Source organism: Dermacentor variabilis, chromosome 1 (assembly GCF_050947875.1).
Source record: "Dermacentor variabilis isolate Ectoservices chromosome 1, ASM5094787v1, whole genome shotgun sequence".
NCBI lineage: Eukaryota > Metazoa > Arthropoda > Arachnida > Ixodida > Ixodidae > Dermacentor > Dermacentor variabilis.
The window spans coordinates 287,109,029-287,136,590 of record NC_134568.1 but is presented as its reverse complement, the minus strand read 5'-3'; the positions used below and the strand labels follow the sequence as shown (position 1 = coordinate 287,136,590).

The window sequence follows — 27,562 nt, the reverse complement described above, 5'->3', positions numbered from 1 at the left end:
GGGGGGTATGCATTGTGGTGGCCGTTGAGTATGAATTGCGCGTTTATAATACAAAACCGTCAGGTGGCGTAAAAAGTCGAAGCGCTTGCGAGCACGAAAGGAGGCACTTCGGTCCAAGGTCTGCCCTCCAACAGCTGTCGCCGGGCCGTTAGAGGGCGCGTTTATAGTTTGGCAAGCAGCAGTAGTCCCGAGACGGACTCCGCACATTGAGATGAAATGCCGAGATATTCACCCCGCAAGAACTGAAGAGAACGGCCACTATCATTTGCGACACAGACGCTCTTTGTCTAGCCAGTTTCAGTTCTAAGGAGCCTGTTAAAGGGAACTAATTGTTCGTCCAGCTCCCACATGAAATCTGCTATTCATAATTTAATCGTTGTAATAGGTAGTGTTGAGGACGGGCCCCAAAGTATTAATTTGCTGTAGCCCCTTATTATTGATAATTAGAAAGTTCATTACCGTAACTTCGCTAATTACGCACATAATTGCGGAAATTGCTTTGTATCTAGAGGCTGCCTATGCGTACATTCGAATGGTAAACATAATGTTACCGTGAGTTATATTTTTCTAATATTAAAAATTTGGTGAATCTGAAGAAAACGCTCTGTATTTCAATATATTCACAAAAGAAAGCTTACATATTTTATGAGAAAGAGGTGCCCAACTAACAATAATTTCTAATGATATGGATAGTCTATGCATGCCTACAGAATGAATGTCGATGTACGTTCACCTCGCTTCAAATTGCATTGCGTGCTTTCTTGAACCCGCAAAATAAACGTGAGGACTTCAGTGACCCCTTCGGCAGAGTCTTTTATCAACGGCGTGTGAAATGCGCGTGAATGATATGTGTTTCAGAATTGCTTCTCTTTCCACTAGGCAATGCTAACGACTCATAAAAAAAAACTCTTCTAATAATTTACAACATTTATTATGGGTGGTAACATAGCCACTTGCATGCAGAGGTCATGCACATATAATTCCCTCGGCAACCGAAATGAGGCCAAGCCGGAGTCACTCTAAACCAGAATCAATAGCAGGCATGCGCAGCAGTGCTTATACTCCGGCTCACAGTAAACAAAAAAGACTCTTCAGTTTCGCCGGAAAGGCGGAGCAGTGTTACTGTTAGCGAAGTATAAGACAATTCTTCCAAGTGAACAATTCTTCGAGATCACACGAAATTTCTTCAAGTGCAACTGTTATTAAAGATTATATATATATATATATATATATATATATATATATATATATATATATAGTTCATTACTTATGTTTTGTGTATATGTAGATGATCATGTAGTACCATTAGCACCTTTTCACGTCCAGCTCCTCGTGTTTTGTTTCCCTAGTTGTTTATTGCCCTATCTCAATGTTTTGCGTACCACATTTGCCTTCTCTGTGCATTTTGTCTTGCGTATTACATAAGTGCGCAGTAGCTGTTCCTGGGCACTATAATAAACATATGAATGATTATTATCAACGCAACGCTCGACTCTGTGGGCGCCGATAGCGGCACTGTCGAACCGTTCTCGGCTCACGAAGTAAGGGTGATTTGGAGGACAGTAATCGCCCGCCAGTTTTCATTTCGCTCGGAGGTTTCGACGAGTGCCCAGCTCCATGCAGCTATATATCTCCCCGCTAAAGCACGTTGCGAAGTTGTGGAAATGGCTCGGCCCTCTTGCTATCGGCCTCTCCGCGCCGCGTGCTGCGATATCACCGTTCCGGTTGGCGGCCACTTAATTGCGGGGATAATGTTTTAAACTGACGACTCTTAGTGGCTTCGTTCTGCGTGCGTGCTATGTAAGGAACAAATATTTCAAAAGTTGATAAGGCACTCGTTCTTTTCAGTGTTAGTGTACGGTACCGATTATTGCTATAAAGTCACGAGGAGGTCACTTCCAAGAGACTCAAATAATCTAAAAGGAGAGTAAGAAAAAAAAGGAAGGGGGAAGGGATACGCGTGTCAGTACGAAACACGCATACTGACGCCGTTCTGTCTCCCTTTTGCTCGTGTGTAAAATTAATGCCGACCATCGCATGTAGCGGCGTGAGCTTGTGCGTGTCTGTGCGCAGGGCGCAAGTTTTACTGCGCCGCTTGCGAAACGCCGGCCGTTTCCGTGCGTAAATTTTACACACGATTAAGTGTGTACTAGCAAAGGAAACGGGCACTGACGTAGCGCTGCTCTCACTTTTCAACGCACACACATGCGCGCGCGCGCTTTCTTAGGCAACGGAGGGAACAATCCTTAGGGCGTGACTGCTTCATAATCGGTGTAAATTAATCCTTCACGTGCGCATTATCTGAGCGTTTGGAAAGTTTTCTTCTTACGGCTGACCCTCTCGTTAAACCCTTCTCTCGAACTTGTGACAAAAGATGGCGTGGCTCCGACGTCTGCCCCGTTACCCTCTGGGCTAGGTCTTTTATTTTCGGTTCAGCGGGAATAGAACATCTTCGGGCCCGATGCGCCACCGAGCGATAAAAAAAAAAATAAAAGTAAATCGCCAGCTCGCGACACTACGACACTGCTGCTCACGCTGGCTGCGAGAGGAGATGGAGAGGACGCCTTTCGAAATAGTGAGCAGCATGCGTTACAGGCGAAGAACCCCTGCGCGTGCTCCGCTGTAGCTTTTATGGCGCCGACGTGTGTGCTGCACGAAGCCCCGCACGGGCGTCGTCTCCCACGCAAGCGCAACATTGCGACGCTCGCGAGTGCATAGCCTTTCGGAGCGTTGCGCATACGCGAACAGTCCGGTTAGCTGGAAGCCACAGCAGGCAGACCTTTTGTCATGGAACGCGATGGAATGGGGGCGGTGGATTGCGACGTAAGCTTTTTTTTTTTTTTGAAGCATGCGTTTTACTTCAGCTGAGCACGTCGAAAGTGGTGGCCGCAGCTGGCGACGTATCCATAACTCGTAGCGAGATTCAGCGAGTGCGCTATCTATGGTTGCCATCAACTCTCAAAACTTAAAAAAAATAAAGAAACCAGAAAAACTGTACCAGTCGTGCGAAAGTGGGATAGATTTAGAACATTGCGCAACAATGGTTCTTAATCCTGATCAACGCTTCGATCGTTCTGCAAGCTGTGCATCAATGAGAATGTGATCGACAAATGTTGCACTCTCCCTCTAAACATTCGTAACAGGCTGAATGTCCAAACCTTCCACTGCAACTGTTTATAATAGTAATAATAATAGTAGGACGATTGGAAAAAAATAAACAATATTTTAGCGTTAGTGTACACAGATGCCGGTAATTATTTTCCGTATTAACATGCTTTATCAGACTTTTCTTCTAACTTTTTTTTTAAATTTCAAATAGATAACGTTATAAACCGTTATGTTCGCAGCTGTTCAGACAAATATTCATAATTTTTTCTTTGTTCTAGGTGGCTCAAAATTTTATTAGGGTTGTGCGAATAATCCAATAGTAGTAGCTCTAGAATCGAACACCAATCGAATAGTGCCAGAAGTGAATAGAATAAGGAATATTTCTTTAATAGTTTGCGTACGATGGACAACCTTCTCACCATTATCAAACAATTTTCACATCTTGGTATTTCCAACATTAGAAAATTTCTGTCCATTATAAATCACGCCTTATTAAAAGCACGAAGGGAGCATTGGAAACAATGAACCAAGCCGCTTGTTCGCAAACTCGGGGCTCTTCGGAGCCTACGCAGTCGTGCTTGATCGTAACGTTTAGAAAGGCAGCTTTGTCGGCCAATGAATACCTGAGTACGCCTTATGCGGCCAAATAAAAAATGCATGCCGTCTGCGGCGTTGGCAGAGCGAAAAAAAAAAGAGCTTTTTCTCTAATTCGAATGGTCGCGGCAGATGGTGCCACTATTGGGGAAAATATGTTCGAATTAAACGTATTCGCATTAACTCCGATAAGAGGACACGGGTGCTGCATCTATACATAGTAGCGAGTGGCGTGTATGAACATGTTATCGTAAGTGATCACGTCTAGCCGGAAAAGTCTGGCTGTATGATGATCTGAGCGCCGCAGAGTGCTGACGACTGTCATGTCCGCTGTGGATGGGATGAGTCATCGCATTTTTTTCTTCAATTTCATGTTTGATCGTGAATAGTCGGCTATAGCATTGAAAAACTACTCGAAAAATATTCGAATAGTGACTACTGGGTTCAAAGACAGAGTCCAATAGGAAGATATTTGATTTGACTCGGAAAACCTTCGTGCATCCTGTTTATTTTGATTTTTGTGTGTCATCACGGTGAGAGAGAGCAAATGATAAATAAAAGGTAGGGAGGTTAACCAGGACTGAGCCCGGTTTGTTTATGGTCAGTGTGGTGAGAATTCAAGTCTAAAGCTACCTCATTTTTGGTTTCCATCATTCAAAGGACAACTTCGAAGGATACTACCTGCCCGAGTTGTTGTTTCATATGACTGAAATATTAAGTTTATTTACACCATTTTTGAAATTACGTGTTTGTGAAAATAAATGTTTAGGTCACCAGTGGTGAGGCAGCTGCAGCGTTAAAGGCTTCTTGTTTCTCAGGTTCGACAAGCCGTTTTGAAGGTCGCGATCGAGCATTATCCAACTAGGAGGTGAAAACTTCAATCACGAGCGAAATGTAGCAGTGCCACCTACGAAATTAGAATGAAAGAGTTGCTTCCCTGTATATTTGTAGTGCAGGTATATCAGGCACTTGGCGGCTATGAATCTATAGCTACTATGTAAAAAAGAAAAGGTGTTGTCACAGCGTACTTTTTGGCAGGGACACACCGTCGATGCTTTCCACGTTGTTTTCAGCCAACTACCTGATTCGTGGCGCATTTTCATTGTGTGCCATATTTTCGGCTCCTCATTGTCATGCACGTCACTTGATGCCGGTGGCGCTTTTTCCACATGCGTGACGATCTATCATTGCCCGCCAACATACCACTATCTTTTCGAGAATAACGTCTACGCGATGTCATCCTCGTCCGCTACATCATTGCTTGTTGTGACCTTCGCGATCATGATGGTGATAATGATTTCTTGGCATCCCCTTTGAAACGGGGCGATGACAAATAGCTATAGCTTGCTTCAGTTACTGAGGTATGCCATGCATGTTTTAATTCTAGCGTTCTCTTACGACCTTGAGACTTCTATATGTACCTTGTACCTGTGCACCTATGCACCTATGTACCTATGCCTGTAACGAACCCGGTCGTATCAATCTCTTCTCTGCTTTTTTTCCACCAACATTCTAAACATCTCTTGCTTATCTCGACTGTTGATCGGTTGATGTTTCCGTCCACTTTAAGAGGAAGCTTTAGCTCGGCCCCAACTCAGACTTATTCAAATACATGTAAAACGCAGAGATGAGTTTCTGAGATAACCCCTGGCCCGATTTTAATGAAATTTGCGACATTTGAGAGGAAGGTAAATTCTAGTCACGGTTCAATTCGGGATTTTGATTGATCGCCTCAATAATTTTACAAGAATTCTTATATAATTGTGTGTTTAAAAAAATGGAAGCCCGATGTTTACAAGTTTGTCCCCCTGTATCAAAAACGGATATCGCCGTTCTGTAAATTGCATCCACCAGAACATCCAAAGTGAACAAATTTGATATATTAATTTGTCTTACGTGACCTTACATTATTTACGAAGGTTTTGTAAAAGTGCTACTCACATGTTAGTGATGTATTTGAGAACCATGTATAATACAGCAAATTTGTCCGCTTTATATGTGCTATTAGTTGCAATTGACAGACTTTCGATATTGTTTTTCATCGATGAGGTAGTTGTGAACTTGATAATTTCATTTTCTGGAAATTTGCCATTTCTGACAATTTTTAGAAAAAAAATCAACGGCGTAAATTAGAATTCCTCTTCCAACAGTTACTAGATTTCAACGTTTTCTTTTAAATGCAACCAACCTCATCAAAGTTGGTGCTGTGGTTGCCAAGAAAAGCCATTTCTCCTTTCCCATGTATTTAGATCTAGGAGCCCCCGAGCTAAAGCTTCCTCTTCAACCGCTTCTGGAAGATGCACGTTATCTACTGGTCTCGTCGGGTGAATTCCTTCGCATTCCGTTAGGAAGTGCGTAGTGCTCTCCGGATTTTTGCTGCAGCATACACATGCCTCATCTTGTTGCGAGTATTTGCTCCGGCATGTTTTTGTCCTTAGGCAACCAGTTCGAGCATCAAATAGAAAGGCACTGTCCTTTGTGTTATCGTACAGATTTTCCTTTTTATTCTTTCTTCCCTCTTGCAAATTTCCATTGTCTTTCTTGTTTCCATTCTTTGAACCCAATTCGCTGCCTCTGTATCTTTTTTTGATGACTTTTTACCCTGTACTTGGTTGCCCATTTTCTTGACCTCTTCTTCCATTATGTGTCCACGCTTTGTGTCCGTTATGTGTGGCATAAAAAAAGTGGCATTACTTTTGCCCTTGCCAAAATCGTTAGTGTTCCTCTTTTTGGGGTCCTTACTGACGAGGAATCGCTGCATTTTGTTCGAACTGTTCTTCCCACATTGTAATTGCGTTTCGCGCATACCTGCGATTGTATTGGGTCAGATATTAGGTTTTATAGCCTGTTATAAAGCATGCTTAATGATTGCAGTACAACCTACTGCTCAGCTAAGTATTGATCCTCCAGCGTCATGAGGTGCATGCATGCTTGCAGCTTCTGATCGTCATGCATTGTTTCACTGCGCTGTTTTCATTTTGCATCGCTTACGAATTGAATAATTGGGAAATAGCAGGACGTGTGCCAGGCTGCCGTGCTGCAGAATAAGCGGTGGCTGGTGGCACTGACAGTGTATTGAAAATGACGTTGCCGCATTTTCTGCAAGGAATGCGGAGGCTTCTTGAGATGGCCAAGCCAAAGTATGAGAAGTTGCCAGGATGATGCTCTGTACTGCGTATTGCTGAAAGATGTGCCAATTTTATGTTTGTTTGAACTGCTGAACTGCTTTAGTTGATAAATTTTCCGCGCTTATATTGCGCACAAAGGGAGGTTCTAGCTCTATTTATCGCCTACCACGTGCGACGCCACCACTTGCTTGTGCTGAAGGTGCAGTAATTTGATATTGCCCATGGAAGGTGCGATCAAACGCCACGAGGTGTATTACCAAGGACCAACTAAGCATCTCGCCATATTCCGCCAATACGAATATCAGATTATCCATTTTCGGACGCCAGACCCAATCTGATATTCGTCTAGGGTTCGATAAAATAAGTCTACAGTTTTCAATTCATGCACAGAAAATCAAGCGCTTCAAGCTGTGGTAGTCAACATTAATTCGGAGTCTTTTAGTACGCGTGATCCATCACAACCCATGTATTACTTTGCGGCGTTGTACCAGGTCGATCGGTCGGTCACAGCGCTTGCAGGACTGGCCAACTGTAACAATGGTTTGAGAGGCGCGGAGTTTCTCGAAGTCTGGGAGGAACTCCACAAGCCGTCTGACTTCCTCGTTGCCATCTACACCACTGCAATCGGCATGCCGAGCTGATTCAGTGCCAGCGGCGCTAAGCTCCTTGTCCGAAGAGGGCTCTCCGCGGTTTCTCGAAAGCTGCACACTCCAGAACATAGTGCTCTGACGTGGTCGGCACTCCGCAGCTGCGCCAGTCTACGCTTGGCCGGAAATTGGTTTTGGTGTGGCAGTATGGAAAAATACGCGGTTGTTGTTTGTAGCTGGTACAGGTTAGGGACCAGCTGTTTGGAAATTAGATGGAATCGATCTTATTGCATAAGGCGTGCACAGCGCTCCAGCCCGACTTCTAGGTTCACTTTATTTTCTTACGATCACGTACTGTTTGGATCGGACTGCGGGTACGATCTGTTGGGAACTCGGCGCTGACGCCCGTGGTTGTACCTGGGTCGCAAGCCCCAAGGGTAGCGTTGGCCTGGCGGCCTGGGGTACAACTGGAAGCATCCGAAGGTCCCGGCAAAGCATGAGTCGACTGGTAACAACGAAACAACTTGTTTATTTTAACATCGCAAAGAGTTGGCGGTCAGGTTGACCGAAGTAGAGAGACGGGAGAGCACTTCACTCAACAGAAGAAATCGGAGCCCTCCCTTTTGGCGTCCGGGGGCAGCTGTTTTTATACTCTCGCAGTTGAGGGCAAGAAGGAACCCCTCAAAAGACGAGCACGTGAATGTACAATGGGCTAATGGTGACGCACACTGTCGTAGCGATGCCGTAGCACCATGTCGAGCACGATCTCGTAGCACCCTGTCGTGGCGCTGCCAGTCGGACACAATGACTGTAATGAGAGGATGGTCCCTGCTTTGGCATCGCCTGTTTCGGGCATAATGACTGGAACGAGATCCCTGCTTTGGCATCGCCTGTTTCGGGCACAATGACTGGAATGAGATCCCTGCTTTGGCATCGCCTGTTTCGGGCACAATGACTGGAATGCGAGGATGATCCCTAGGCGGTCGCATCGCCGCAGTCGCGCCTGGAAACACCTGGCGATGAGTGTTGTGGCGACGACGATCGGGCCAAAATGTCTGCCGCCCCGCCGCAGTCGCGCCGGCAAAACCACGTGTCGCAGGTGAAACGCAACAGACCGCCCCGCCGGGGGAAGGAGATCCCGATGGACAGGGGACTGCATCCGCTGTCCGGAGGGATGTCGCTCGATGATGCTCATAACCGAAGTCGGGCGTCCCTCGACGTTTCTTGAGCGCAGCGCACAGAGAAGGCCTCGTTCTCTTGTTCAGGTTCGCACGGGACACTGCAAAGTGACTTCGGGAGAGTTCACATTTTTGTTCTCGTTCCCGGCAAGCGTTAGAACTACGCTGAAACTCAACCGCTCAGTCAGCAAGCACGGCACAACCCTCACTAAGCCCTGCCAGGCTCTTTCCCCTTTTTATACCACTGCCTAGTTCCTTACAGTAGTCTAGCATCACTCAGAACGCGTCCACAAATTGAAAAATTTCACTAGAAAGCATATCATCACTTTGAAACACTAAACAAAAGCAATATGTTAAAAAAAAATCCTGCCTCAGGAAGAAAAACATCAGTAACAAACAATTTTGAGGCTGATTCCTACGTTAGGGGCTTCGACTTAAGCCATCGGCGTTACCGTTGAGACTCCCCTTTTTGTAACGCACCTCAAAGGAATATTGTTGTAAAGCGAGGCTCCAGCGCAGGAGGCGGCCATTTTTGGGAGAGATGGTCTGCAGCCATTGGAGAGGGCAGTGATCCGTCTCAATGATAAACCTCGAGCCGGCTAGATAGCATGACAATTTCTGAACGGCCCACACGAGACATGCACACTCTTTCTCGGTGGCGCTATACGCCTGCTCACGACTGGTCAGCTTACGACTAGCATACAGGACGGGGTGTTCTACTTCTCCATTTTCCCGTTGGCACAGTACAACGCCCATGCCTCGCTCACTAGCATCGCACTGAACAACGAACCCTTTTGTATAGTCTGGCGATCGTAGCACAGGCTGGCTTGTTAGGGCACTCTTTAGGGCGCTAAAAGCTCTTTCCTTGGTCTCGTCCCAGACGACTGTTTGAGGCTCTGTCTTTCTTAGAGCATCCGTCAGGGGAGCCGCGATATCAGAGTACCTAGGGATGTACCTCTGATAGTAGCCGGCGACACCTAAGAACGACCGAATATCGGTCTTTGTGCGCGGTTGCGGAAAGTCTCGCACAGCGGCCACTTTTATTTCAGAGGGGCGGCGACGACCCTGACCAATCACGTGACCGAGGTAGACAACCTCGGCCTGTGCTAACTGGCACTTAGGAGCCTTGACTGTCAAGCCCGCTTCGCGCAGGCGGGTTAGCACTGCCCGCAAGTGTGCCATATGCTCAGACCAGGATGCGGAGAATATCGCTACGTCGTCTAGATACGGTAAAGCGAATTCTTGCTGTCCCCGCAACACTTTATCCATGAGGCTTGAAAAACAGTATGGCGCGTTCTTCAAACCAAAACTCAACACTTTAGGACGGAATGTTCCCATTGGTGAAATGAACGCCGCATACCTACTAGCCTCTTCTGTAAGTGGAACCTGCCAATAACCCCTGACAAGATCTAGGGTGGAAATAAACTGAGCGCTACTAACTTTCTCAAGGCGCTCCTCGATGTTAGGGATCGGATAAATTTGATCCTTAGTGATGGAATTAAGCCTGCGGTAGTCGACGCAAGGACGAGGTTCCTTGCCCGGTACCTCAACTAAAATCAAAGGGGAGGTATAATCACTCTCACCTGCCTCAATAACACCGAGCTGTAGCATTTTCTTTACCTCAGCCTCCATAATATCGCTCTGGCGGGGTGACACCCGATACGCCTTGGATCGTACTGGCTCTGGGGAGGTAAGTTCTATATCATGAGTAAGTACAGAAGTCCTACCAGGCCTCTCAGAGAACAGACCTTGAAACTCTTGTAATAGCTGGTGTAGTTCGGTTTTCTGCTCGGGCGACAGCGGTGCTTTACTGATAAGGTCACTAATGACTTGACCGGTGTCTTCCCTGTTCGTCACTGAGCCTAGTCCCGGAAGCTCGACCGGAAGCTCTTCAGGAACGTTTACCATCATGCACACCACTGCTTCCCTTTGTCTATAAGGTTTGAGCAGATTACAGTGGTAAACTTGCTGTGCTTTCCGCTTTCCTGGCAGACTTACCACGTAGTTAACGTCCGACAATTTCTGAACAATTCGTGCTGGGCCCTCCCACTGCACGTCTAGTTTGTTGTTTAGCGATGTGCGCAATATCATGACCTCATCGCCAACCTCAAAACGACGGGCCCTGGCTGTCCGATCATAATAAACCTTGGCCCTCTGCTGGGCCTTTGTCATTGCTTCACCTGACAACTCCTGTGCCCTTCTTAAGCGTTCGAGGAGCTTAAGCACGTACTCCACCACGACTGGGTCGTCGCCCCTGCCTTCCCATGATTCTCGAAGCATGCGAAGCGGAGACCGAAGCGAGCGACCGTACACCAGTTCAGCTGGCGAAAACCCCGTAGCGGCATGCGGCGCGGTCCTTAAAGCAAACATCACCCCAGGCAGACACAGCTCCCAGTCAGTTCGATGTTCAAAACACAACGCTCTCAACACGCGCTTCATGACGGAGTGGAGCTTCTCAACGGAATTCGACTGTGGGTGGTACACTGAGCTGTGTAGCAGCTTTACCCCACACCTTTCGAGAAAAGTTGTCGTCAAAGCGCTAGTAAACACTGTGCCCTGATCTGATTGGATTTCCGCAGGGAAACCAACTCGCGCAAATATGGACAGTAGTGCATTAACTATCTCAACTGAGCTGAGTTCTTTAAGCGGCACTGCTTCAGGGAACTTTGTCGCTGGGCAGATCACAGTCAAAATGTGTCTGTACCCCGTGGCTGTTACCGGCAGAGGTCCCACTGTATCAATAACGAGCCGTCTAAAAGGCTCCGTAATGATAGGTACCAATTTCAACGGCGCCCTCGATTTGTCCCCTGGTTTGCCCACCCGCTGACAAGTGTCACATGTCCTCACGAAATGGTCTGCGTCCCGAAAACACCCTGGCCAATAGTACTCTTGCAAGAGACGGTCCTTAGTTTTCTTAACTCCTAGGTGTCCGGACCACGAACCCCCGTGTGACAAGCGCAACAGATCCTGACGATAGCATTGAGGCACGACCAGCTGATCGAACTCCACTCCTCTGCGGTCTAGATACTTCCGGTACAGGACTCCACCCCTTTCCACAAAACGCGCAGTTTTCCTGGCGATACCTTCCTTGACATTGCAGCGAATGTTTTCCAGGCTGCCATCCTTTTTTTGCTCGGCTATCAAAGCCGACCGGCTGACTTTTAGCAACCTATCAAGTCCGTCTGACGTAGGCGCGATAAGCAAATCAGTAGATAGCTCTTCTAACTTTCCCGCGTCGGGCGTTTCCTCTCCAGTATCTGGCGCCTTTAACGTTACAGACTCAAGTTTATTCAGTTCGGGCGTGCTCGGAATATCAGCTTGCTGCGCCTCTGACCCTTTTTCGTTGTTTGATAACGTCGGCCCCGCAACTACCGCCTTTGCAGCGAGCTCCCGAACCTTCGATCTGGTTAAGGCCTGAACACTAGCTTCACCAAACAAAAGCCCCTTCTCGCGCAGGAGGTGATCGGACCTGTTTGAAAATAGGTACGGGTACTGGGGTGGCAGCATAGATGACACTGCCGCCTCTGTCTCAAGCGCTCCGAAAGGTCCTTCAATAAGCACTTTTGCTACCGGCAGACACACGCTATGAGCTTCCACGGCTTGCTTGATCCATGCGCACTCGCCCGTGAACATATGGGGTTCTACGTAAGACGGGTGAACTACATCCATCGTAGCTGCGGAATCGCGAAGCACTCGGCACTCTTTCCCGTTCACGAGGAGGTCTCGCATGTAAGGCTCGAGAAGCTTCATGTTCTCGTCAGTGCTGCTTATTGAAAAAAACACAACTTTTGGTGTTGTTTCCGGACACTGCGCCGAAAAGTGACCCGGCTTCTGGCACGTATAACAAACGCCCGCTCGCCTCATCTCGAACCGCTTTCTGCGTTCGGCTTCGGCTGCCGCCGTCTCCTTAGGTTCGGTCGCACTGCTTCCACTCGCATCCGCACTACGCGTGTTCCCCTTTGCTCTCATGGGTGTGAACTTCGGCCTCTCAAACTTCGAGCCAAATTCACCCTTTTGACCGTCCTTAGCTCCGCGAGCTCGACGCGTCACAAACTCCTCGGCTAGCTCAGCGGCTCTAGCCACCGTACTCACGTCTGGCCTATCCAAGACCCAGTATCGCACGTTCTCCGGTAACCGACTATAAAACTGTTCTAGCCCGAAACACTGCAGAACTTTATCGTGGTCACCAAACGCTTTCTCTTCTTTGAGCCACTCCTGCATGTTCGACATAAGCCTATACGCAAACTCTGTATATGACTCACTTCTGCCTTTCTCATTTTCCCGAAACTTCCGACGGAACGCCTCCGCAGACAGCCGGTACTTTTTTAGAAGACTCGATTTCACTATGTCGAAATCCTCTGCCTCCTCTCTATCCAAGCGAGCGACTACGTCGGCCGCCTCGCCGGGTAACAAAGTGAGCAAGCGCTGTGGCCACGTTTCCCGAGAGAACCCCTGCTTCTCGCACGTTCGCTCAAAGTTAACCAGGAACAAACCAATGTCCTCTCCAAGCTTAAACGGCCGCATCAGGTCCGTCATTTTGAACAATACGCGTTCTCCTGCACCGTGTGCCTGACTTCCATTACGAGCGCGTTCCATCTCTACCTCGAGACGCTTCATTTCCAAAGCGTGTTCGCGCTCTTCTTTTTTCTCTTGTTGCTCTCGCTCTTTCTGTTCTTTACGTTCACGCTCTTCTTTTTCTTTCTGTTCTTTAAGTTCGCGCTCCTGTCTCTCTTTTTGCTCTTTAAGTTCGCGCTCCTGTCTTTTTGACCTCTCCTCAATAGTCTCAAGGCATTCCGACAGCTCGTCATCCTCAGCCTCTAACTCAAGAATAGCCTTTAGCAGTTCAGGTTTTCTGAGTTTGTCTGAGACATCCAGACCCAACTCTCTTGCAAGCTCCAACAATTTCGGTTTGCGCAACGACTTCAAATCCATGGCTGCTCTGAATGCTGCTTTCTCTACTGCTTACTATTGTCTTGCCGCAAACTAACCCGGCAGCAACGACAACCACAATTACCAGCTCTGTTTCTAACACTAACAAAAGCCTGGCAAAGCTCAGAAGAAGAAAGTCCCGCACTCACCAAACCTCGCAGGCAGGAATTCCGCGCAGTCGTTCCGCTGCAGGCAACCAGTCGTCACACAGGGCTCGTTGCACTGCTCCCGGATCGTCGTTGAGCTGCTCAGCATACAGTCAACTGCATCTCTTCGCTGCTGGCCTCCGTTGTCGCGATCTCACCGCTGGCAGACAGTTGTTTGAAGTCGTAGGCGATCTCACCGCTGCCAACCAGATGTTTGGATCCGACCGCTGGTACGATCTGTTGGGAACTCGGCGCTGACGCCCGTGGTTGTACCTGGGTCGCAAGCCCCAAGGGTAGCGTTGGCCTGGCGGCCTGGGGTACAACTGGAAGCATCCGAAGGTCCCGGCAAAGCATGAGTCGACTGGTAACAACGAAACAACTTGTTTATTTTAACATCGCAAAGAGTTGGCGGTCAGGTTGACCGAAGTAGAGAGACGGGAGAGCACTTCACTCAACAGAAGAAATCGGAGCCCTCCCTTTTGGCGTCCGGGGGCAGCTGTTTTTATACTCTCGCAGTTGAGGGCAAGAAGGAACCCCTCAAAAGACGAGCACGTGAATGTACAATGGGCTAATGGTGACGCACACTGTCGTAGCGATGCCGTAGCACCATGTCGAGCACGATCTCGTAGCACCCTGTCGTGGCGCTGCCAGTCGGACACAATGACTGTAATGAGAGGATGGTCCCTGCTTTGGCATCGCCTGTTTCGGGCATAATGACTGGAACGAGATCCCTGCTTTGGCATCGCCTGTTTCGGGCACAATGACTGGAATGAGATCCCTGCTTTGGCATCGCCTGTTTCGGGCACAATGACTGGAATGCGAGGATGATCCCTAGGCGGTCGCATCGCCGCAGTCGCGCCTGGAAACACCTGGCGATGAGTGTTGTGGCGACGACGATCGGGCCAAAATGTCTGCCGCCCCGCCGCAGTCGCGCCGGCAAAACCACGTGTCGCAGGTGAAACGCAACAGTACATTTTTTTCTGTTGTAGTTTATTATTGCGGATAGCCGGGACACTTATGTCGGCTTGCTCTCACAAGTTAGACATACAATTCGTCTCAATTAGTGAACCAGGACTTCCACAAATCAAAATTGCGTTTAATTTAGTTACCGCTAATTGTCAAATTATGCGTTAACATGCGGATAAGTTAAAAGGTATGTATCTTTATATAGGTACAATGACGTCAGATCCAACTCACAATGGAATCTACTACATGAAGCTCTCGTGATGCTGTTGTTTAAATGCTGTAAAACTGTTCGTCTTCTGTACCACACTTTGCAGCATAGTGATTACGGGGCCCAGTATAGCGTGACAGTAGTGAAGAGAGAGAGAGATAGAGGAAAGGCAAGGCGGTTAACCAGATATGTCTCCGGTTTGCTACCCTACACTCGGGATGGGAGATAGTGGTTAGAAAGAGGATAGAGAGGAAAACGTTAAAAAAAACACGCACACACGGAGGCACACACACACACAAAAGACGTTCCAGTTAAAGACGCTCACAAAGGCCGGTACATCTCAAAAAGCGCAATAGTGCTTGCACGGCCTTCTGTGACGGTAAGTCCTTTTGATGGTGTACATTTTTTTTCCGATAGCGGTTGGTCGTCCAGCTGGTCAAGTTCGCGGCGAAGGCATTCCCTCTGTGGACTCTACTGCGGGCAGGCGCACAAAATATGTTCAATCGATTCTTCATGGCCGCAGGGGTCACAGGTTGCGGTGTCGGTCATCCCTATGCACTATCTATGCGCTATCTAGGATCGGCCCACTTCTTCCGACGCGCGGTAGACGCTTCGCCAGCTGCGCACACGTGCGTCATAGGCGACCTTGTACACTCATTTATCAAAACGACGTTTCTAGATCTCGTATCTCTTACAAACTTACGAGTTCGTGCACACAATGACTCGCCTGCGTAGCTCAACACGCCTCGAGTTTTCTGTTAGAAAACTCGGAGGTGGGTGAAATTCACTTAGAATGCTATAGAAAAATCTGTGGCCAATGGTGCGATCAAACCTGTCTTCTAGCTCAGCAGCCCAATGCTATAACTATTCACGCGCGTCCTTCTCAAGAGGCTGCCATTGCGTTGGCCATTGGCACAAACTGTGGCGTAGATCAGGTCGTTCTGCTCCCCGACTCGCAAGCGGCTTGCAAAAATTACGCTAAAGGAAGAATCTCACAGTTAGCGCTTTCTAGCCTACGATAGTCTACCCTGCCGAAAACAGCCATGATCATCTGGAACCTTGGTCACGAATCTCTCGTTGGAAATCTGAAGGCCCATGCCTCAACTCAAGCGTACGTCCATCGAGCCTCTCAGCGAGACGACCGCGAAGCGGAAATACCTACTACACACCCCAAAACAATTTCACACTATCTTTCAACTCTTCAGAATTGAAAGACAAACTCCGCACGCATCATTCACGCGTGTAGAGGCAGTGTCATGGAGGCAATTACACATTCCCACATTGCACGATTTATCACGCGATGTATTCCGCGCAATAGCCGCAAGCTTGCCCCAATTGCAACGTATATCGGCCACCCCTTACCATGCCACATGAGCATGTCAACTAACAAAATCAATGCCTCGTAACGCAAAACCCCCTGCACAACAGTGGGAAGCTTTGCTGTTCGGCGTCGACTCCAGGAACGAGCTTTAGCTAGTTGGGAGAGCGCGCGGTGCGGTTGCGGCTCCTGGGGTCCTGGACTCGGGGCTCCACCCACGGCTGAGGCCTCTCGGCAGTGAGTATCCCGGTGCGACTTTGTGCCATTTAACTTTCTCTCATTCCCGTGGCAAAGTCGCTTATTGAAAGGCCTCGTAAAGGGCCAGTTTCTCTTTCTCGGTCCATATTTTTCGTTAGACGGACAGCCACAAAGTGCACCTCTATTTCTATTGCATTAAAACACAAAGGGTGGCCGAGCGCAGCAAAGTCAAATTTTTGTTGGGATCCCCTTCAATTTTAGCTTTAAGTGCTTCACCTGCAGATACATTGTTCGACATGACCACTGAACCGCATGATGGTGTTCCGAAGTTCGCTTTTTGTCCCGGTGAAATAAATAACCACCAGTTCAGTTTACTAGGTGTTTTCTGGGTTACGGCACGCAGACTTCACAATGCGGTTGCAAATTTGTCTTCTTTATAAAAGCAGGTAATTTTATGCATATGCCATGTTTTGAAGCAAGTTGTGTTATCTCGATGCTACCAACGAGTCCTTTAAGCTAATCGGGTGGGTACGCGTAGGTTTTGTTTTAATGTACGTTCCATTTGTAAACGCTCAATCTTACTCTCCGTGCTCTGTGCTATACAGGTCTAGACAATGAACTACCTAAAAAAAACCACCTGCAAAGAAAGATAAAAAAACGAAAGCAAACAGGCAGCCTCTGCAATTGTTTCGCAACTTAATATTGTTAAGCTCCCCATCACTTCCATTGTATTTGAGACGCCATGTTTTCAGTACATGTCTCTGTTGGACAATAAACGGCGACACGCATAAGGACTGAAGCCGAATTGTCTCAAGAGCTGAGTCAGCGCGTGTAAGGTTGAGGCATTCAGTTTATTTTCAACCATTCAGTGGCAGCCAGGGTATGCCGTAATTGGGGAGCGGTCAGCGCCGTCGACCGTCCAACAAAATCCGACTAGCTGCGGACTCGTCAGCGAGTCTTGAGGAGGCGCTGCACGGCGTGAGTTATGCGCATTTGCCGTTGTGGTCCCGCTTGCGTTTATCTGCAGCCGACAGGAACAGACTTCGGCGCGCACGCGATCGAAAGCAAGATTAATGAGCAAGAGAGACGTGCGCTGCTTGGACGCTCAGACGCTTTCCTCATTTCGCACCGCAGCACACATGGGCGATGTCTGATTTTTCCATCCTACTACTGCGACCACTGTTCGTGTTGAAGTTTGCAATTCGTCATTTCGTATGGAATTCCTCGCAATCCATCCGCGCCCTAATTCAGGTAAGTCACGGAAGACGTCGTGGGAAATTGTTGCGTGGAACAGGCTGTTCTTTCGTTTGAGGAGTTGCTGGGCACATGTCGCCATGAACAAACAGGGGGATAGGATTCCCTTTTTTCCAAGTGACTCGCCCCTTATCTGACACCCCTAAACGTGGCCTTTAAGGTATCAAAATGATTTGATGTAACTACTGCTTCTCATCAATTTACCATCTTCAGATATTTGTATATCAAGACAAGCTTACTTCATAGCGCACTGTCGTTGCTGAATGCAGTTTTTTAATATTCCGGAGAGACGGGCTCCCGAAAGTGCAGCATTCAGTGGTGTTCATTCAGGTAGCCTGATGTAAAAAAAAAAAAAACAAATTATTTCTTTACGTTTCTTCGTGGTCTACTATTAATAGGCACGTAAAGATGTGACCTAACGGATTACTAGATATTGATAACAGCACAGTTTCAGCCACCCAATTATTAGGAGAGAGAGAGAGAGAGAGAGAGAGAGAGAGAGAGAGAGAGAGAGAGAGAGAAATCATAAAGGAAAGTCAGGGTCATTAACCAGGACTGAGCTACTTTTCACTAGGAAACGGGAAAAGGAGAATAAAAGCTGCCGCCGTAGTGTGGGACAAGTACTTCACCAGCGTGCTCATTGTCGGACGGCCAAATACGAATGCCGTACGGCAATACGGCATTACGAGAGTTCTAACTTCTAATTGGCAATGTCAACAGGGGCAAAGAAATGTAATGTATTGTTGGAAACGGCAGAAATCCGTTCCTTCACCAGCCGCGAGAAGTACCAATGCACCCTCACCTCTACCTTTGCTCTGAATTGGAGGATCACCCGAATGGGACTCGCCCGAGCGCGCGAAGAATATGCCATGCATGAACTACTAGACACCAACCGGAGCGGAAACAGCGGGAAGCGGCATCTTCCGAGATCCACTACCGGAGAACAGCGAGCGTCGGCGGACGCAGGAGGCCGCAGCACTAAGCAAAGGTGAACACACCCGCTTCTTGCTAGACTGCCTTTTGCCCGTTTATGGAGCGTCGCAGAAGCCAGCGCGTCTTGTTGGGAAGGCCCAATAAACCGTTGGTTCAATTTGGTTATCACTGTGTGTGTGTGTGCCGTGTCGGCGCCCGCAGCTGCCGGTCTGCCTCCGAAGGTCGGTACCACCGAGGTGCGTGTGTCAGCGCTTATACAGGCTATATATACAGTGCCCGTAGCACCTAAAAACAGCTATACTTGGCGGAAACCGCTTTCACTTTTCATATACTGTTTTAATATTTAGTTTTCCCCTGCGCAGTGCGGCCGTTCAGTATGATCACTGCGTGCGAAAGTCTGGTTTCAGGTGTATACATATAGGACGAAAAAGACGTGGGGCCACAAAAAAGGTCATTTGCTTTCCAACGCCTTGTTTATATCTCCGACGGTCTGCTTTCGCACATCGTAGTGACAGGTCGTATATCAGCTATGCGATAAATGGGGCACCCGCCGAGGTGGCCCAGTGTCTCTGGGGCCGTGCTGCTGAGCACGAGGTCGCGTGGTCGATTCCCGGCCGCGGCGGCCGCCGCAATCCGATCGGGGTGGTATGCGAAAATTCGTCTACCGTGCATTGGGGTGCAGGTCAAAGAGCCCCAGGAGGTCAAAATTAAACGAGAGCCATTAACTGCGGCGCTCCTCATAACCCATAGTGCAGTTTCAGAGCGTAAAGCGCCACAATGATATGCAGGGTGTTTCAGCTAACTTGAGCCAGAATTTAAAAATGTGCCGCTGCACTCTAAGACGACGCGACCAAATGCATGTTGCTGAGTTTTGTATGTAGTGTGTCACGCTATTTTTTGTATCTTGCATAATTAGATAATTAGCCAATATTAATTAACCAACTTCTGAAGCAACGAAGTAAGGCAAGAAATTCCAACTAGAAAGTTGTCATGCAAATACAGAAGTGACATTTATTCAAGAATTAGAAAGCTTACATGTGTAACTTCTGGTACAGCTGTGATGGGGACTAGCTGTACCAGATAAAAAAAAATGTAGGAAAGGTGTATCGAAGTTGCTCTTTTTGGTGAGCGACTGTCTTGCCACAACCGTTCGTACTTTAGGGGGTGTAACTGCGAGCGGATGAACTGGTACTCCCCATGCGGTTAGCCCTTCAAGGACTAACAGGAGCTCTGTTCCGATGCATTTAAATCAAGCAATTAATGACGCTAGCCATTTATACGACCACACAAAACTTATTGAGCCAAAAAAAAGAAAACACCAGAGAGAAGAACCGAACTCGTGTTATCACGGTCATGAGTCACTCTAACCACTACACCACGGCAGCTCGATTGAACGGACGGAACACACTGAAAGCATGTTAAGCAGCTCAGTACATGTCCGGCTATGCAAGACTGAGCCCATTTTACATGCTGTGCGGGGAGAGTCACACTTTGTGTGTACGTGCGACCATATGCGACTGCAAAAACAAAGCTGTCTGATTATTCTTAGTACGGTTTAACCTGATACACATCACGTGATGTACGTGTAGCGCGAACGGGGCACGCAAGATCAGAAGACCAAATTATCTGTCGCTTAGCGTGCCCCGTTTGAACTACACGTAGGTTCATTTAAGTTCGTAATCTCTTTAATTGGAACGGAAGCAACCAATAACTTCGGCCAGCCCATCAATAACTTGATCGTTTAGTGCGCATTGTTCCCTTACAGCCTGCACATGAAGTGCGTAGCTCGTCACATTCAACCATTTAAATTTCACGCATTTCTCATTAAAAAGCAGAGTGCTGCCCTCAGTGTAGTTAAAGGCAGTGGACCAACTTCAAATTATTTACGTTTTCTGGATTTAAACAGATCATATCGTTTCCGCCGCTTCACTCGATGACACGGAGGAAAATAGTGCTGTGTATGGGGAGTATCTGTTGCCGCTCATCCTTGCGTTGCTCTCCTTCCGACCAGGTACTAAACACTTACCCTCCGAAATTTACGCACGGCACGCACACTCCTGCACTTTGTCCGTTGTGGGAGGAAAGCGTACTTTTTAGGACTAACTTCCTGGTTTACTCTCGTTTTCCCCGGTACTTTTCTTAGTGTAACGGTCTCATCTTGCAATCGTGATTACTATTCGTATAGTGGGCCCGTTGTGCTCAACAGTGGCGGGCGCGAGGTGGCATCTTGCTACCCCGAGTCTCACCACGCTATTTCTGGACTCTATACGTGCCGAACGCGGGGGCGCAATAAGAGAGCATCTGCGAAATTTCCGAAACAAGTTGCGCACTTGTCTTATAACTCCCGATGAGCATAGGTTTGGGTTTCATGGGCTTTACCATGGCGGAGTGAGCACTCTCGAAAGCGACCCCTTCCGCTCGGATGGACAAACGTACTGCCGAGCTATGCCTTGTTGGACGCCAGCGAAAGGCTAAATTTAGACTTTTAGCGTGTCCGGTATTCCGGCAAGCGCGGGCGGTTTGCCGGTTTAGCGGGGGCGTAAACGTGAGCGGCCAGATTGGTGGCGCCAGCTGGTGGCGCAAAGCTCAACCACACAAACACAGAGCTAATTACTATCTTCTGCTTAGCTGCTGGTGTAAATTTTCGACAGTGGCGTAATCTTGTTCACAATTACGCCGCTGCCAAAAATTTGCACGAGTAGCGAAGCAGGATATGGTGAGTTACTGCAGTTTTAGCTCTGTCTTTGTCTGGTTGAGCTCTACAACACCAGGCGGCTTCACCGCTCCGGCCACTCACGTTTACGCCCCGACCATCCGGTAATCCGCCCAAACCGCTTCCGTTTACCGGAATAGCGGACAAGCTAAAAGTCTCTTTTGGCTCCGATTGCGTCGTGCCTGGCGCGACAACCATCTGCGCAAGGAACCAATGCATGATCGAGAAATGCTTCTTTCCTCTACGCAACGATACCAAATTAAGGCGCGTGGATACAGTGCAGTTGCAAAGCTATGAACTATAATGCTGTAACATGTTTTCGTGACTAATGTGACTAGTTGGTTCATTCATGTTCATGACATTATTAAAGCGCGCTGAATCGAAGAGCCCGACATGAATATAACTAAGCATATCATATAAGCATATCATAAGCATATCCCGGCAACCTAAAGCAACGCGCTGTGTATACATATAGCTTCCACTCATCTGTGCGGGAATTCGTAAAAACAAATTATCGAGCGAGCAAAAAACTATTATTTTTGAAGCGTTCGCTATGACTTCCCTAGATACTAAAATGTCAGTGCACCATCGATTAGTTCGTCATCCAGTGAAACGAGTTCTTGGGCGAGTTGGTCACTTATTGCAGGCATAACAGCAGCGCCAAAAAACACGCACAAAATAAAGGAACACTGACAGACACGGACAATCGCTGCCAGTCTGTCATTGTTCCTTTCTTTTGTGTTTGTTTTTTCGCGCTGCTGTCATGCCTGCAATAGTTTATCATCCGTAGAAATTTATTCCACTGGGTGTGCACATAAGCATGATGTGGTGTATATACAGCACAGTGTCGTTTTAGCTTTTCCTGCTTTCTATTGCTGTAAAAATTTGACGACGTGCATAAAGAAAACTGCTGCCGGTCGCACTTTGTTCTTGTGACCAGCGGTTCTGTCCCTGTTCATGTTGTGCTCTTCGATTCAGCGCGCTTTAAGACTGCCATATATGTACAGGCCTATATTGCGCGTCATATGCATGGTAAAGGAGGGAAGGAAGAAATAGACATGGACGGAATGACAGGGAGGTTAGCCACTTCTCAGATCGGCTTTCTACCCTGTGCTGAGGAAAGGAAGTAAGGTGAATAAAAGATAATAGAAGAGAGATATTACAAAAAAAGACAGAAGAGCAAAAAAAAAAGGGGGGGGGGATGAGGAAAGGAGAATACGGATCTGCTTAAAGTATGTCTTTAAGACCAGTTCTCCGCAAGAAGTGCAACAACGCTTTCGAAGCCTTCTGTGCTGAGGACGGTCTCGGCCAGTGTCCCAGGACCCTTTCCTCCGACAAAGGGTGTTTATGTAACATATATGTATAGGTAAGGTGTCTTGTGTATACATGAGCCAGGATAATTTAGTAACAAGTCCATGAGCCCGTTGACAAAGCACTCATAAATTGGCCTCATAACCAATATTGGATAAACGCGTTAACCTCATGACGCAGGCAACCAAGTTTCTTTTCAGTTCGAAGTTTGCTGCACAGCCAAATGATTGTCGAATCCCACATGTTTACCGGTAATCATTGGCGTTGGTGTTCATGAATCGCTGATTTAATTTTTTGGGAGCCTATATGCGACACCTCTGTTCGGCCGCGTATGTACATGTCATATAGGAATTGTTTAGAACGACAGAAAGCTGAGCTAGTTGGTAAGGATTCATTATACAAAAAAAGTGAGGCGTGCAGACAGGACACAAGAGTAGAGAAGTGGACAACTCGAACGCCGTACAAGTCGTACGGCGTTCGTTCAACCGCTGCCGTTATAATCACAGTTGGCTGTATTCTTTGCGTGCGGCCAACGGCCCAAAACAGTCGTTATGTAAGAGGTGTGCTATCGTCGTTAGCAGTCGAAGAGATCATGCAGCCTCTGCCGCTCTCGCGCGCATGCACGACACACACAAAACCGATGCTCAAGTGTTTCGGGAACCTGACAGTCTTGAAAACTTTGCTTCAGTATTCAACAGCAACCATTGAGCTGTGCATAACGCCTGGTGAACGCGACATCAATGCGAATTAGGTGCACCACACTGTTTTATTGCGTTATAGCGCTTGAAAGACATACAAAATTTCATTTCCGGGTTACACTTAAGCCGGCGTCTGTCGTATGAATATGGTTGGGTCCAGCGCTAATGCAACGTTATACCACGTCATGAACTCCGCTGCGGGAAGTTACTGGACCCACTATAGGATCCCCGACTCTATCTAGTTGATCCGGAGCTTCAATTCTGGATGCCACCCGATATCCAGGGAAGCCATGCAAGCATGCTACCTACTCGCCGCATACTGAGACTTGGCGTGACCTTTATTCACTACTATCTTCATCTCAACGTCCGTGTGGACAGCCTCGAGATGACCGATCATTTGCTTTGTGTGTGCTCGTTTTACTCGCAGGAGACTCGCAGGATACGCTCAGTGACCGTCTCGTTGGCACGTGTCGACAACCAGCCATTTTCTTAATTTTTGGTCTGAGAAAGCCATGTAGATTTAATGAGTGAGCAAACGTGATGCGTTGATCAAAAGGGTGCTTCCAGTATTAGTTCATTTGGATGAGCTTATCATTGCAATCGTCATTGTTATGCCCTTCCTTTCCTGCTGTTTCATATTTCCCCTTACGTCAGCGCTGAGTAATGGGCTAGAACACACTGGTTAAGATCGACCTCTTAGGACTTTGATCTCGCTCTGTGCTGACCATGGGTGTAGTTTTAAAAAAAATTACGTTCGTGTTCTCGGTGGCTTAACACGAAATTATCCCATTGTCGCGGCTTTAGGTTCAGCATCGCGTCGTGATGAGTTCTCGAGGTGAAAATTCTCACCACCTGTCTTGCCATTTATCAAAATAAATTGATTGTGCAAGATGTAAATCGAGTGTGTGCAACGCCTCCTGTATATAACTCTTGGATGTGTTGGTGTGCGTCGACGTCAAAAACGCGACGCCACATTGGGGTGCGTGACGAAGCGCTGGGCCAGCGTAGCACGTCTAGCGTGACAGTGTCGTTTATTTGACTTCTTTCGCCTGCTTCAACGGGGCTGTAAACGTGGTGAAGACACCATTCTCACCAGACAGCACAAGGGAGATGACGTGAAGAACGTTAAACGGAACGCGCTTCGGCTGCCTTCCTTGTCTCTCCTGCGTTACGGGTAAGGCACATGTACACCTGAGGATGACGCTTTTAAAGCTAGGCCCATCGAACGGTCGTGTTTATAGCTCAGAAAGAGGTGGAAGCGCTTTCTCCTTCCCTACTTTTGTCCCCATATTGCGCGGACGTCGGCGTGCGTCGCGTCCATTTAGCGCGCATCAGTGTCTTTCGTAGTTGAATGGGTGAGGAGCACGCCCTCCGCTTTAGGAAGAGAACACTGTCATCTTTCATCGGCGCTAGCCGCTTGTATACAATGGACCAGCGGTAGGCGAGCTGGAATAAAAAGGAGCCCGCTGCTATGTCAAAATCCCGAGCAGTAGCACAATAGAGAAAAGCGTAGCAGCTGCTTTCCCGGGCTGCCGGACAGGAGCCCTTGTGTGTAGCGCGCGCGCGCTTGCCACTACACGCGGTGTTTGCGGATCAGACGGCCGTGCTGCTGCTTCTGCGCCTCGGCGCGTGGGTGTCCGGCCCCCGCCGCCTTACGCCGACATGCGCTGGGGAGATGCGTCCGACAGAGCGCGGAAAGTACGTGTATACTTAGCTTTATCCTTCGCACTGTGCGCGTTCCTCTTTTCCTGAGTTCGCATGCTGAGAAAGAAAAAAAAAAACAGAAATCGTTCTCTGCGGCCTGATTCACTTTGAAATTGCTCGGCACCCGGGATTTGCAGAGCGCGCCGTCGTGTCGAGATCGATGAGGTTGACGGCAGTTGTTCACATGATTTTTGTTCATTTTTCTTGCGTATAAAATATATGGCCTCATACATTCGAACGACTGCTCCTCTTGTCTTCTGCAGGGAACGCGAAATTTTGAACACTTTGGAAGGAGGATCAGCAGAAACTATTTCTGCCACCCGCTGCAATGCATTTTTTTTTATTCGGATGAAACAGTAACAGCGCACACTTCAGAGGTGTTGGTTAGAGGAGTCTGAGGAATTGGTCTGTTCGACGACTTTCTAAAATACGGGGTGTGGTGCTTAGTTGAAGCGGTTATAAATGTTGCTCCTGAACCTGTTATTGTTTTCTGTGAATTTGTCCTATACAGTGCGCCTAATTCTCGGCTTATTCGCCACTCGTCGAAAGGATGAACGAAAACTACCGAATGTAGTACACCTATAAAAATGTGAGCTATATATACTGCGTGGTGCAGCATTGTGGACAGCGAACAAGTGTTGCACAATAGCCCCGCACTCGCGTACGCGTCAACGGCGGTGAGGCGTCACCGAGCAGATCGAGACACCCGTGAGGCGAATGCTGAAGCCGTCAGCTTGAGCCGACGGCGGCATCGGCTCGTTCACCGGGATTCGTCGTATAGCTCTCCGTTCTGGCAACGCAGCATTTTTCTTTGTGGCGACTATAACGCCGTTACATTCTGAAAACGCGTTGCCCGCGCTTTCGAGTACAGCTGTCGTTTGCGCACCCACCATTACTAGCTTCACTGAGGTTTCCATACAACGTGCGCGCACCAAAACACCTTTCAGCTATAGTGGAAAACTGTTGGCGCATGCGAGTATGTTTTGACCGTGCTGGCGTCTTGCATTGCTGTTTAACATAGCCCTTTATCGATATGTTCCTTGAATTATCTAGATTTTAAATATTTTGAGTGTTGAGCGCGATGACTGTAGCTGTTCGTGTCATTGTAGATGCAAAAAGCCACCTATAGCATGCAAGAGACAGGTGATGTTCGAAGACAAGTCGCAGCGATAGCTAGCAGCCTTCAATTTACCCGTAAATTATGAAGCTCTTGGTCAATGTAGTGGTCTCGTATCTTGAACCACTTGTTCGCCTTTCTTGTGAAAGACCATGAATATTGCGTGCTAAGAAGCATTAGCTCAAGCTCCTCTTCGATTTCATTATTTGAATACACGGAGAACGCTGAAATGCTCACACAGGCAATCACTCAACTGGCTTGAAATCTGTGGCAGTTTAGATAGTGGTTATTATAGGGACTGACTAAGCAGAATATTTAGTTAGAATTCCAAGGTGTGTGTGTGTGGGGGGGGGGGGGGTCAGCTAAATGTATGAAAATTGCGGAGCTTCGAAATCTGAAAGATCGCCTTGCAACTTTAATTCTCAGTAAAACCATATAACTCAAATCTCTGAGGTGCACCTTTAACTACTTAAAATGGGCCAACTCAGTGCATTAAATTACCGCTTACATAAGATTGCGGCCTTTATTATGCAAGTTTCACTAAAGCTATATTGCTAAACAGCTTTGTTTAGAGGCACGTATATTGGTTTTTATTAGAAGCAGACACCAGAGCGTCTGAAGAACAAAGCGTGAAATGCACCTGATATAGCAGGTGTATTTTGCCAAGTTTCAAATTTCTTTTGTCGGCGGTGTTACTAAGTGCTAGACTTAACTATAGCCAAAAGGCAATGAAACCAAAGCATGTATTGCGGAAATTAACATTTTTTTTGTAGAACTTATCAATTCCCTCAATTAATTCCGATTAATCATGAACAACGGATAAATTTTCTGCAGTAAGCTTCATATGCTTAATAAAGGCAATACAACTTAACCCTAGTGGGAGCTGAACCCACAACCTGTGCATGCAAGCTGCATGCTTCTTCAGCTTGCAAAAAAGACGCTTCACGTTAACTAGGAGTGTTCAGGAGCTTTTGTATGGCACGAGTTATCCTAATACTTTCCAAGTGTACCTAGGAAGTCACCATAACGTCACATGAGATTCTCTAAACGTGTCTGGCAGATCTTCTTCCTAATTCGCGGCTGCGCTTCTTTGCATTCAACATTTGCCCATCCAATGGCGGCAGCTGTCATGGGTGAAATGAAGACGAAGTGCTAACTGCCCATGCTATGGTTTGTCTCTAGCGCATTTTTCATCACGAGAGCCACATATATATATTCTTCATTTCACAAGCAGCAAACTGTGCTCGTATGCACCAATTGCAATAATGACTAAGCCGCCATTAGCTTGGTAAACTGCCTCGCGGGAAAGCTAGCTTTACATTCATGAAAATGATCTCATTGCTACTATAATCTGGTCATTTCATTTTATTCAGCAGAGATAGCCAATGCTTCACTCCTCCTGTTGCTGTAATGTCGTGGGTGGCTGGGCTTCATGGGCAAGCAGATAAGTAGTTTGGAAAGGTGCTTCTCGG

General features: G+C 47.6%; 1 protein-coding gene across 5 annotated transcripts in view; it reads left to right on the top strand.

Annotated features, from left to right (window-relative positions):
* LOC142566683 (transmembrane protein 163a-like) overlaps nucleotides 1-27,562 on the top strand; it is an 86,676-nt gene that overhangs the window by 1,533 nt on the left and 57,581 nt on the right. The window contains exons 1-2 of one of the 5 annotated variants that reach the window (XM_075677525.1): nucleotides 17,256-17,611; nucleotides 18,441-18,602. The exons of 1 other annotated variant lie outside the window; for it this stretch is intronic. The gene's annotated coding sequence lies outside the window, so the exon portion shown is untranslated. Of the gene's footprint in view, nucleotides 1-17,255; nucleotides 17,612-18,105; nucleotides 18,603-24,791; nucleotides 24,968-27,562 lie in introns of those variants that run through there. 3 more of the 5 variants (XM_075677541.1, XM_075677532.1, XM_075677512.1) reach the window with 3 other exon arrangements.